Source organism: Stegostoma tigrinum, chromosome 18 (genome assembly GCF_030684315.1).
Source record: "Stegostoma tigrinum isolate sSteTig4 chromosome 18, sSteTig4.hap1, whole genome shotgun sequence".
Lineage (NCBI taxonomy): Eukaryota > Metazoa > Chordata > Chondrichthyes > Orectolobiformes > Stegostomatidae > Stegostoma > Stegostoma tigrinum.
In genome coordinates this window covers 19,617,050-19,630,588 of record NC_081371.1, presented here as the reverse complement: position 1 = coordinate 19,630,588, position 13,539 = coordinate 19,617,050, and the positions used below count along the sequence as shown (strand labels likewise).

The 13,539-nt window shown below is 38.0% G+C and overlaps 1 protein-coding gene across 1 annotated transcript in view; it reads left to right on the top strand.

The window, feature by feature from the left end:
- The window catches only part of atxn10 (ataxin 10), a 198,453-nt gene that overhangs the window by 132,114 nt on the left and 52,800 nt on the right, over positions 1–13,539 (top strand). The window lies entirely within an intron of this gene.

The window sequence follows — 13,539 nt, the reverse complement described above, 5'->3', positions numbered from 1 at the left end:
ATCTGTGCTGGGGATATTGGCCTGGTCAGGGACACTGGAATTGCTGCATCTGTCTTCCCAACAGATTCGCAGGATCTTGCACGAGCAGGATTGGTTGTACTGCTCCAGCACCTTGAGGTATCTGCTGCAGACAGTCCATATCTCGGAGCCACATACAAGGACAGGAACTGCCACAGTTCTGCAAACCATGATCTTGGTGTTGGATCTGATGTTGTTGTCTTCCAACACCCTTTTCCTCAAGTGGCTGAAGGCTGCATTAGCACACTGGAGTAGATGCTGGATCTCATCATCAATAGCTGCTTTGGCTAACAGGACACTCCTGAGATATTGGACGTGGTCAACATTCTCAAAGGCCTCCCTACAGACCTTCGTAATCAGGGGTTCATTGCACAATACCAGGTCAGTTACTTGAAGACCTTTGTCTTGTGGATGTTCAGGCTGAGACCCAGGCTTCGTTCTGCCTCCGTATAGGTGCTGATGATGGTCTGGAGTACATCCTCCGAGATTGCACATACACAACATCATCTGCATACTTCAACTGGATGACACTGGTTGGGTAGTGCAGCAGTAAGGGAGTTGCTTTCGAAGTCCTCATCTATTGACAATAAACCCTGTGTGGCCTTGTGCCATCAGGTCAAACATGGAGAACGAAACCACTTGCTGATTGTGCTTGTATTTCGCTAACTTCAACACCAGTTGGAAAAAGCAAGAAGGTGCAAGGGCACAGAATGTACGCAACATGGGGTCGTCAGTATCCACCACTAAGGTTGGCTTGGTAGTACTACTACTGACTGAACTGGCCAACTCTTGAAAAGCTTAGCTGCCAGAGTGGCCCAGTGGCATGTGGTGATTACATGATCTCATCCTCACACCAATTTACTTGTCATGGATGCACCTATCCATGACACTTGTTGAGAGTAACCTCCAGGCAGATTCTTCTCTTCACATTGAGAGTATTCCATACCATGTTGTACAGCACTAATGCCTTGCAAAATGGGATAGATTTCAAATAGATCTAGTATCTTGAATCTAAATATTTATAAACACTAAGGGCCATCAACAACAGAATTGTATTCAACCACAATCTGTAGTTTCATGGCTGAGCATGTTCCTTGTTCTTCCATTACTATCAAACATGGGGTCAAATCTTGATCCAGTGAAGAATGCAGCAGAGCAATACAGGAGTAACACCTGGGTATACAAAAAGATGAGCTGTCAGTCAACCTGGTGAAACTGCAGGATAGGACTAAATACATATCAAACGTAGGCAGAGCTAAGCAATTGAATCAGAGCTCTGCAGTCCCGTCATAAATGATGGTCACCAATTAAACAGCTAACCAGAGGAGAGAGCTGCATAATTATTCCCATCTCCAATAATCAGGAAGCTCAACACATCAATGCAAAATACATTGGAACTGTCTTCAGCCAGAAGTTTTGATGCCAATTTGATTTACTGCACATGGTGTCAAGAAATGACTGAAGACACCAGTTACTGTAAAGGCTATGGGTGCTGAAAACATTCCAGCAATAGTACTGAAGACCTGTACTTCAAAACTTGCCACACCTACCCCAGCCAAACTCTTCCAGTGAAGCTATAATTCTAGCACCTATCAGACATGTGGAAAGCTGCTCAGGTATGGCCGATACAGCCAAAGGAGGATAAATCCAATCTAATAAACTGACCCTTCCTCAGAACTGATGGTGGTTGGGAAAGGGTCACTGGACCTGAAATGTTAACTCTGTTTTCTTCTCCACAGATGCTACCAGACCTGCTGAGCTTCTCCAGCAACTTTGTTTTTGTTCGTTGTTTAAATCCAACCTAGCCAAATATAGCCCCACTGATCTATTCTTGATCACCAGCCAAGTAATACAAAGTATTGTTAACACCCTTTCTAGTAACACTTGCACAGCAGTAATCTGACTATTGATGCTTTGTTAGGGTTCTGCCAAGGCCAAGGCCTTTTAGCTCCTGACCTCAGAGCATTGGTACAATAATGAATGAATGAGTTGAACTCTTCAGGCAAGTGTGAATGCCTTTGACATCAAAGCAACATTTTAACAAAGATAACAAGGTGTAGAACTGGATGAATACAACAGGCCAAGCAACATCAGCGGAGCAGGAAAGCTGATGTTTTGGGTCTAGATTCTTCTTCAGAAATAGAGGAGGGGAAGGGGATTCTGAAATAAATAGAGAGAGAGGGGTAGGCAGACAGAAGATGGATAAAAGAGAAGATAGGTGGAAGAGAAGGCAGACACGTCAAAGAAGTGGGGATGGAGCCAGTAAAAGTGAGTAAGTAGGGAGTTAGAGAGGGGAAAAGGTCAGTCCAGGGACGACGGACAGGTCAAGGAGGCGGGATGAGGCGTTGGTCGGAGATGGGGGTGGGGCTTGATGTGGGAGAAGTGGATAGGTGGGAGGAAGGGCAGGATAGGGAGGCAGGAACAAGCTGGCCTGGTTTTGAGATGCAGCTGGGGGCAGGGGAGATTTTGAAGCTTGTGAAGTCCACATTGATACCATTAGATAGTTCCTTCCATCTCTGAAGCATTTTAACAAATATGCACCTGAGGTGCCCTATCCAAACTGGGGTCAGTGAAATTTGGGACATAAATAACCATCTGTAGAGTCATACCAATCATAAAGGAAGATGGTTGTGATTGTGAAGTCAATCATTCTTATTCCCAGAAGCATTGCCTGTAGTTACTTGAGACAAAGATATTTTTAGTCAGCTTGTTCAGAGATACTATTACGCATCTCTGGATTAGGTGGGTCATGAACCTGGCTGCACCGCAAGAGCCCCTTTAATTCCTTACAGTAATGCCCTAGGTTAAACGATTATCAAAAAATCCATCAATGTCATTCAGTCCATTGTAGGGTCAGAATAAGGATGTTAGCTAATTATTGTAAATTGTTCAGCCCCATTCATGACTCCTGCAGTTACTGAAGCTACCTCTATCCATATACAGCAAGATCTGGGCTCTATCCAGGCTGGGGTTGTTGGTGGCAAGTAACATTTGTGCCACACGAGTTTTAGGCAGTTACCATCTCAAACCAAATCCTCTTCCCTTGTCATTTGAAGGCATTATCATTGCCGAATCACACATTTATGCAGAAAATTAACATTGACTAGAAATTGAACTGAGCCAGCACATAAGCAAAACCACCTCCTGCACCAAGATAAACAAAAAGGGAGCAATGCATGGAAACACCACCAGTTGGAATTCCCCTACAAATCTCTCTAATTCCACCTGCCTCCACCCCGCCCCTACCGTATTCAATCGCTGCACAGTACTTGTGTTTCATATGACCTGAAAGCAGAATGATGACTGACAGTTATCAGCCTCATCCCCAATTTGGCATATTGGGCAACCTCAAGAGCATTTACATTGTCAATTCAGAATTTGACATGCAAAGGTGTCACTATTCTAGTTCAGTCCTTTTTAAAAAAGAGCAGATTGTCCTTTCCCATCTGCTATGATAAAATTTTAAAGTAAAGCAAAGAACTGCAGAAATTGGAAATCTGAAGAAGGGTTACTGGACTCAAAATATTAACTCTTCTTTCTCTTCATAAACACTGCCAGATCTGAGTTTCTCCAACAATTTCTGTTTTTGTTTATCATAAATTTTAGGTTGCTGAACTCACACACAATGCTTCCAACATTAGTTTCATAATTTCTCTGACAAGTCAATAATTTATTGATTTCAGAGTAACTGACTCCTCTTGGAAGTAGGCGCCAATTCCCAGCAGATTAACCCAGACACATTTCTAAACCATGTGCCATTTTCTACAAGGTAAAACTAAAGTCAAAAGGATCAAAGAACAAGATTTGAGCCTTTAATTAGTAGAAGAAAACAGCAGAAGATTTAGAAGTAAAGTCTTAGCACTGCAACAAAAAACGTCACCATAATGTAAAAAGAAGCTTATTTCTAAAAATGAAAATTGTTTTTTAAAAGTAAAATATTTACTTAGTTTCTTCTTAATGTCTGAGCAAGTAATTTAATGTTCCCCAGCATTGCACAGATTTTGGGAGCAGGAGGCAATGATACACTACAAAAAGATCCAGTCTTTTCAAAATCCTCTCAGGCTAGAATTTGCAGGGACACGGCATTTCGGAAGTTAAAGTACAGAATGGAAAATGAATATTGGGTAAAGAGAAATAAAAGTTAGGTGCAAGCAGAGTTGAGGAAAAGTATCAAATTTTAAAAATCTCTCAGAACAATTTGACACTTTCAGGCATGAAACTTTCCTTTTTAATTGTTCCCTTTCTGGGGTTGAAAGGCTGACTGGCATTATAGCTGTAGTTCTTAAGTCCTGGTCTGCCAGCCCTAATTGCCAGCAGTGAAATTAATTCATTTTAACATTTCAAATATAGCATTGTCTTGAAACTTTAAGGAAGGTTGACTGCATGCTCCTGTACTCAGAAGGCTAACAGTAGTGTGGTGAAAATCATCCAGTACTTTGTGGTGACTTGCAGCTTAGGAAAACAGTGCCTCAATACAAATTGCAGCTATATATATGGAATAATAAATGTATTATGTTCGAACAATAATAGTTTGTCCAGCAGTTTTGCCATAATTTTACCAGCACAACTGTGCCTGTGATTTCCTCCCCTTTCCTTTTATTTCCCCAGTTTCTGTGAGAAGTTGAGTTTTCCTTCTGGAGAGCCTGAATACAGTGCAAGTAATCTTTGTGTGAAAAGCTTTGTTGAATTGGAGTCTCCTGTTGTCAGATGGCAATAAAGCATGACTTGTGTTTCAGTTTCCAGAAAAATAAGCTGGGTAAAGTTTAAGAGAAACATGCATATTTTTCCTTTTGTTTTCCTGTCATGTGATTAATGTTCTCAGTTATGCTTAACCGTCTGCCTGCCTGGGCATTTGTTTAGATTTAGTTAGCTTTTTCACCCAACACAATGTTTTGGAGACAGCCCAATGCCCAGCCTGTCAGTCAAACAGAGTGCTTCTATTGTTGTTGCAGCCCATTGTTTAATTGAAGTGCATATTGAAAGACCATGTTTAAACTAACCTGGGCTTGCCTAAATTTAAAAAAAAAGTATGGACTAGCCAGTGTTTTATCCTGACCTTTGAACACAAGGAGGCAGCAACCTTAACCCACTTTGTTTCTAAACAAAATGAATGGCAGATTTTTAAAAATTTGGTTTCCTGTGAAAATCTGGGTAAATGGTCTTAAAATTTGCACTGGTCATCAATTATTAGGAATGTTTCATCATGATGAACAAAGCGTTACATTCCAATGGAGTACAATTGAACTATGGGGAATAAATCATTGAATTTACTCTTCATACTCATACCGTATACCATTTCTTGCTAGGGCCATGTGGAGATCCAGAGAATTTGAGGACTGATTCAAGGGGAGAGGAGTGATAAATTTAAAGCTACCTCATTGCTGATGTTAGACTGTTAACAGTGCTTCTAATTTCTACTAGGTGAATCTCATGAGCCCATCAACAGACCTCACTTAGTCTTAAACTGTCAAGAACACTTGGCAGGTACTTGTCACTGATCTGAAACATCAGCGCAGTTTGACTCCACTCCATTGCTCAGTAATTCCAGTATGTTTTTATTTCTATTTCCAATGTCCACATATGCAGTGTGAGCTTATCAATTTCACTAAGGCCAGTGATGTGCACACCTTTTTTAACCATCAATCACATATCTTTTGTCATGTGTATCCTTTCTTAGTGTGACAGACTTTACAATTATTGGTGTTGAATTAATCAATTGTAGTTTTGTTCATTTTGTACATTGTAGCTAGTTCATTGTGAAGTTCCTGTGGAATGGGATGAAATTTTACATTCTTCCCTTAAACGCTTACCTACTACCCCCATTTATTTTTATATTTTTATATCATCAGTAATTGTTGTATTTCTGAATTCAGGTCTTTTATATAAAGTTAACTTTACAGAGCCTGAAGAGTGAAATCTGGAGTATGTGCAGGTCATTCTCTCTTAATTTATATCTCCTGCTTGTTTTGCTTTCGTTCAGCTCTTTATCTATTCCTAGTTTTATCGATTACATCCCTGCCTTAAACCTGGACTGCCACATCCCACATGGACATTTTTTAAAGGCTGGATATGCTGCATAGCTGGCTTATAGATGTTGGAATTCCAGAATCAAAATTAAAAATAGTAGATAAAAATCATTTTCAGCTTATAACTGGCCACAGCTCAGCCCATTGACTCATCTAATCAAGATCCAGTTGTACTCTGAGGTGACCTTCATTTTGTTGTCATCTGCAAACCTACTAACCATACCTCCTATGTTCACGCTTGAAATTGAATAATATTTGGTTGACTTTGCTTCTGTGAGGTGACTTTAAACATTGTCCTAACTTAAAGATGCTAGATAAATGCTTGCTTTTATATCAGTGTGGCAGTTCATCCCAGATCATGCCAAGTTTAATTATGTTATGATCACTAACATTTAGGCTGCCCCAAACTCTATTCTCAGTCTGGTTAGTTTGTCTTTACCAGCTGAAAATTTAAGTTGTCTCTTGTGGCATGCCTAATGAACTGAGTCATGCATTTTGTTTAGTATATTAGATTTTTATTTCCTGAACATTTTCAGTTTACAACAACAGATTTATGTCTGTCTATGTACTGCCGTTTTTGTCAGAATTGAGAGTGGAGCTAAAAGTTGGTGTCACAAAGTAACCTTGAACTGGAATAGCCCCACCTGACTCTGATAGAGTTGGAGAAAAATCCTGAACCTTAGAAGCTAAATGATTTCATTTTTCTAAGCCGTCGCCATGGCTTGCTCATGTAACATGTCATCCTTGACAATAATCCTCACTCTGCAATTTGAACATTGAATTAAGCACCTGTACTTAGTAGTTAATGCCTAGAAACCAAAAACGTCTTTACGTGATAGGGCTATAGATCTGTCAAGTGCCATTTTGTCATAAAATCCGACTAGTTCACTTATGTCCTACAGAGGAGGGAACCTGTCACTCCTATCAGGTCTGACCTGCAAATGACTCCAGTCGCTCACTATGTGATTGACTCTTAATGCCCTCTGAAGTAGCTTACTAATCCAATTGGTTATAAAGAATCGTGACAGAATGTAATCATACGAAAAATACCTGACATAGTTGTATTCACATAGATATTTCTAGTAGCCAACATTCCAGACTCCTCCTCCACTCTTGGTTTTGTTTCTATCCTAGCAATCAGACGAAGCTAACAAACCTGTGGGCACCACATTATATTAAAGGATGGACATGTCTCCAGTAGTCTATTATGCTGAAATATCATGGTTTCAGGTCAAAAATGGCCAAAAGAGCTTCCTATAGATTGCCACCCACTCTAGAGGGGAAGAATTCAATGTCCACCATCAAGAGTAACTGTTTCCACATCACCACTGACTGACCTGAACTAGTTCTGGAGGACTGGATTGAACCAGTACTTAAGTGTTGAATGAACCAGCATAAAAGTTGTAATTAGTGGAAAGGATGCGTTTAAATAGCAAAGTAAATAGTTAAGTTAGCTTCCAGTTCTAATACGATACTGCCTCATCTATAAATGACATTACCATCTCTGTCTGGCAAAAGAAATGACAAGGACAGATAAGAGTCCCTATATACCTCCATGATCAGTCACACTAGGTTTACACAACCCTGCAGTGTGAGCAGGATCTGTTTGTTTCACCTGCTTTTTAAAAAAAAAGTTTGAGCAGATTTGGCAGGCACCTCAATGTGATCTGCCAAAAGATGTGATCTAAATTCAGTTATGACAATGCATGGAATACTAAGGTCCACGGATATGTTAAATAATGTGTTCTGACATTGACATTCTTTGATATATCCTCTTGGCTACTGTCATATGCCTTAAGTCTTCGACAGAACATGTCTATTTGTCTACCAGAAGTGATGGAAAGCTAGGAGCAAAAACTGTTCACTCCAGCTCATTTGAGATCCAAGATGAGAACTCCTCTTTGCAGACAATGCTATTCTACTGTTCCATACTGAGGTTCACCTTCAGTGGCAAATACACAGACCCTCTCATTCATAGTGTTTAAAAAACCATCAGTGTCAGAAAAATAAATATCATGGTCCATGATATTGCCATACTGCCATCAATCAGCACTAACAGTGTGAAGCTGGAGTTTGTTGATAGCTTGATGTGCATAGGTTCCCCAAACACCAGCAGTTCATCATTTGCTGCGAGAATCAATGCATACATCTGAAATATTGCAGTTGTTACATCCAGGTTAAATAAGGGAAAATGGAACAATAGCTTGACTTCAGCCAACTTCAAGCTGTGAGTCTACCAAGTGGATGCCCTCAGCACATACTATCATGGTGAGTGTTAATATTAAGTCGGTTATGTTGTTAAAGCTAATCAGGTAACAGGTCAATTTATTAACTCTAAGCACAAATGATAAGGGGCTGTTTTGACACAGTGCTAGTGCCCCCACCTCTGGACCTTAAGACTATTTTCAAATCCCACCTGCACATGTGCCATAACATCTCTGAGCAGGTAGCTTAAAAAGACCGAGTACAATCTAGTGGCTTTTCAGATGTAATTTCACAAAAGTAAATTTGTGGTTAGATTCCCATCATGCTTGGATGTTTGTTATAAATTGGCTGTCTGTGTCCACCTAAAAATTAATCTTAATTCTCCATACAATGCACCAGCTTTCCGTTTTCCCAGCAGAATAACATCCCAGCTGTCAAGAACTCACGAACAAAAATTTTTTTTAAAATTAGATGTACAAAAACTGTTCGTATCTTACTTAAAAAGGAAGGAAACAAAACCGAGTAAAAGAACTTTGCACCTTAAAACTGCCATTAATCCTACATTTTTGCATTTACAACGTCTTTACCTTTTGTTTAACCTGATTTTCAGAAACCAACAGAATTATATTTTAAAATACATACACTATCTCCTATGCTCCTGTTTGCCTTTGTGCTCTCTAAAACATGAATCTCCTTGAGAACTATGTGGTTATCAAATTGATTTTCACTTGATAAATTGCATCATAATAGGCAACCGTAGTTCCATGTTAGTTATATATGAGGACATCATCTTGTCTCACTGCCAACTAAATGTCTTTAAATGAATACCTGACATGAAAACAACGATCAAGGAAATTCTTTGATTCTAACACCCAGCCTCTATTTTACATCTCCAATGTGGTTTCTCGATATTTCCCAGCAGATTATACTTAAGCATTTGCCCTTCTCTCCCAATTTATATTATAAAATTAAAAACTGAAAGAACTGTGAATGCTGGATATCAGAAACAAAAACCAGAATCATCGGAAACACTGAACAGGTCTGAAAGCATCTGTGGAATGAAATCAGAGTTAATATTTTGGGTCCAGTGACCTTTTGAAATAGATCCTTCTTAATTGGACATGAAATGTTAATTCTGATTTCTTGCCACAGATGCTGCCCAACCTGATGGGTTTTTCCAGCAATTTAGTCTTTTTTTAAAGTTTTGTTTCCATTGTAAAACTATTTAACTTGAATTATTGTCCAGTGATCTTGTTTTAGTAGTTTAACTTCTGTAAATTAGTTCAAATTATCCTATGTACACATAACTAATATTTTGCAAAGCTCAGAAATCAAAGTTGCTGGAAAAGCTCAGCAGGTCTGGCAGCATCTGTGAGGTTAAAAACAGAGTTAACGTTTCAGGTCCGGTGACCCTTCCTGAGAAATCAAAGAAATATCTTTCAGGTAAATGACCATTTCTAGGTTGAGGAAATTGGATTTTGAATAGATACGTTTTACAACTTTGTCTGCTCAGAATAAGATCTAATATTTCAACATTTAGATTACTAACAACTGCAAATGTCAATGTGTAAGACTATCTTTTATGCATGTCATTATAGTCTGTAAGTGTAGTGAGGTGTGCACAATAGACAAAATGTTTTACTTACCAAAATGCAATTATAAAATGTGGAGCAACAGATGTAGGTAAGCAATGATATTGTTTGTGACATCATGGATGATATGCACTTGCCTCGTTACTTACAATCCTTTTTTTAAAATTTATGCTGACACTTTGGTGCAGCACCAATGAAGTCCTGCATTGCTGGAGTTGACATGTTTTAGATGACATACTAAGTTAAGACAAAGCTGCTAAGATAAGGAATATGGTTGGCCTTTGAGGAATTTTACCTCAATAATTCAAGTTGGCGTTTTTGTATGATTTTGACTTTTTATTTGATGGCAAGAGGAAGGATTGGCCTTTTGAGAAATTTTACCTCAATAATTCAAGTTGATAGAATTGAATTTGATAGGTAAGATTGCACTGCCTATAGAGAGAATGTCTTTGGATTGGTCAAAATAATATTTCTCCAAACATTTGCTGCTTTTATGAGTAACGTGGGGATAAGGAATTCGAATAGTCATCTTTATTAGGATTAGTTCTTTTTTCCTTTACGATGAAGAAGATTCCTGCTGAAATTCAACAGTCTGTTCTTACTAATAAGATTAATTTTGTTTTATAGTAGTGTTGAATGTACAATGAGTTATGAACATGATAAACCATTTGGTTATTTAAGCCTTCTGCACCAAACAGGAAGATCACGGCTGATCTGTCCATGTTTTGAATTCCACGTTCCTAACTGCCTCCAACAACTTCGATTCCTCTGTCTACCCCTGCCTTAAAAAGAGTCAATGAGCCCACCTTCACCACCTCTGATGCAGAGTTCTCAGTAGAGAAAAATATGTTTCTCATTCCTGTCCTCAAACAGCAGGCACTATTTTTGGAACAGTGCCCTAGATCTCAAATCATCCAAAAGAAGACACATTGCTTCCTTGTTAAGACTTCAAGCTCTCATATACTTAAACCAACTTATCCTCACTCTTCTAAACTCCAGTGAAAACTAAGTCAGTGTCCAACATTATATCAATGAACATCAATAAAATGCCATATTCTGTCAGCTTTCATGAAGGGAGCCTGGAAAATCAGTTTTTTTTAGAAGTTAAATTGACAGGTTGCTGTCTCAATCTAGCAACTGCTTCCAATGTTCAAATTGAAAATATGTTATATCTTTGGCCCCATTATGATATCAAAATTTTATTTGAAACTGCATCTTTGTTCTAAGCAGCAATGGAAGGCAAAGTAGCGTCATAATTTATATTTTGTTGAAAATACCAGAGACACTTCAGTACAAACATGCTTTTTTTAACATAATGGTGGACAAGAATTCGTCGGAACAAGCCCTACCTTACTCGCATACCAGTAATTTCTGCATTATGTTGCCCTAAGGCTTTCTCAATTTCAAATGTCTCTCAGCTGCTTTTAAGAATAAAGACCTGTTTAGGCAAACATGACTTGAAGTAAAATTGTAAGTCCTTTCCCAGTTAAGCAGAAAATTCTGTTCTTACATGCAACTTCCAAAATATCTTGAAACCACCAAAATAGCTGAATATACTTTTGTTCCTCTTCCTCTTGCGTTTGTTGTTTCCAATTTGCTCCTTGAATAATGGTACTTTGGCAAATATAGAATTTCAGTGTTTGAGGCTGGTGCATGTAAGTTTCCACGCATGATGTGCAAGAAGAGTTTGATTTTATTTTTCACACAAATCAAAACTTCTTGGAGTCAGAGGTACAGTCTTACTATATTTTAGTTCCAAACTCAGAACAACATTGAAGTTGTCCAGGCCAATTTATCTGAGCCAACAGGCATTTTTCTAACATAGTAGTGCCATGGAATTTTGTCATGGCCCAACAAGAATGATGTCCTGTTGACTCATTGGTCAGTCTTGGAGATGCATTTATCTGATTTAATACATCATTGTACAACTGTCCTGACTGCCCAAATTTGATATTTTGTTCTGGACCAACTTTGTGTTTAGTTAAAACACAACAATATGTTGTCTAAAAATATAATGTCTAATGCAAAAGAAATGCAATACATTGTAAAACATGTATGCTGTCCATGTTTTCCTGCTGGAAAAGACTAATATAAAAATTAGAAATCGAGCAGAGTGGGACCTTATTTTCTGAATTGATGTAACAGTCCTTCAGGATAAGTAAAGGCAATTGATTGTATACCCATGCGGGAGTGACACTCAGAAATAATACTGATATCTAAATCTCTAAATATGTCTTTAAAGTATGTTAAAGAATGTCCTTGTATCTTTCTGCATCTTTAAAATCCAGCACTTTGCAGAGGAGCGAAAACAAATTGAGCAATATAAAAAGGATTAATAGTGTAATTTCTAAGTGAGGTCTCTTAAGCTTCCTAAAAGACAACGGAAGGTTTTTTGTTCCATGAGAAAGAAAAATGGAATGTTTCCAAGATTCCATTCTGATCCTTACAATTCTTTCAATCATGTTGAATAGTTTGAGTGCATTTGTGTGTTCCTGCAAGCATTCAATACTAGAACAATGTTCCTTAAAGCTTGTTTGGTGACTGTCTGTGATTAGACTCATTTTCACTGTTTGGTGAATTGTATTATTGATCTCAGAGTTTGATCTTTCCAGAACAACTGATGTTGATTTCTAAGTTCTAGCCTCTTTTGATTATATTCAACTTTTGAAATACATTTGTGAAAGTATGTTTAACAACTTATTCTCTTCCACTCAAACAGACATGATCAGTTATATATCTGCTGATGAGCAATGCTAGTATCAACAGTATTTGCTTGTACTTTACCAATTGAAGTGCTAAATTACACATTTAAATACAAAAGAATAAAAAAGTAGGTCCTTTTCGTTCAAAGTAACAATGACATGTCTGAGAATCCTCATCTCTTGACAGGGAGTACTTTTTTTTTGAACAGTCTCCACAAATCAATGCTTTTTGTGAGCAGTGTTCAGATTCATGTTTGATTTTTCTTTAGTATTGATGAGGTTGTGTTTTTATATAAAGTTTATGAGGAAGCAATTAGAACAATGTTTCACGTATCCTGTGGCGTAACCTGTGAAAATATATGTACTTCTATTAATAACAGATTGAGAATGTAAGTGATTGATCTAATGCCCCAAAAATGTACTTTGAAGATGAGATCTAAACACTTTAATATTTACAGCTTAAAGGTAAATATGCTTTCTTCCTCATTACTGTGAAAGCAGGACTGCTGAGATGCCCAGTTTGTAGCACACTTCGTTTTAGTTGATTAAGAGACGTTGTTCCTTGCAGTGTATGGTGCTGATGTGATTTTGTTGGCTTCTAAAAGCAATATTTCTTTTCCTTTATTGAGAAAAACCTTAGCAATTCGATCTTATCTTTTATAATGGATGGTAAAGTAGAGCTCAACACAGTAACCAATTCACATGGATACTATAAATGTTATGTTCTCCAAGTACCAGAAGTGATAGTTATACACATTTGGGATGTGGGAGTGAATTTCTGAAATAAGAACAAAAATGATGGAAATTCTCAGCATACCAGTCAGCATCTGTCGAGTCAAACAGCATTAATATGTCAGATCAATGATCTTTCAGAACAAAGACCTTAATGCTGCTGTCGTGAAGGTCATTGAAGCTGAGACAGTAACTGTGTTTCTCTTCAAACTTGCTGTTTGACAAATTGAATATTTCTTGTTTTTTTTTTGTTTTTATTTCAGA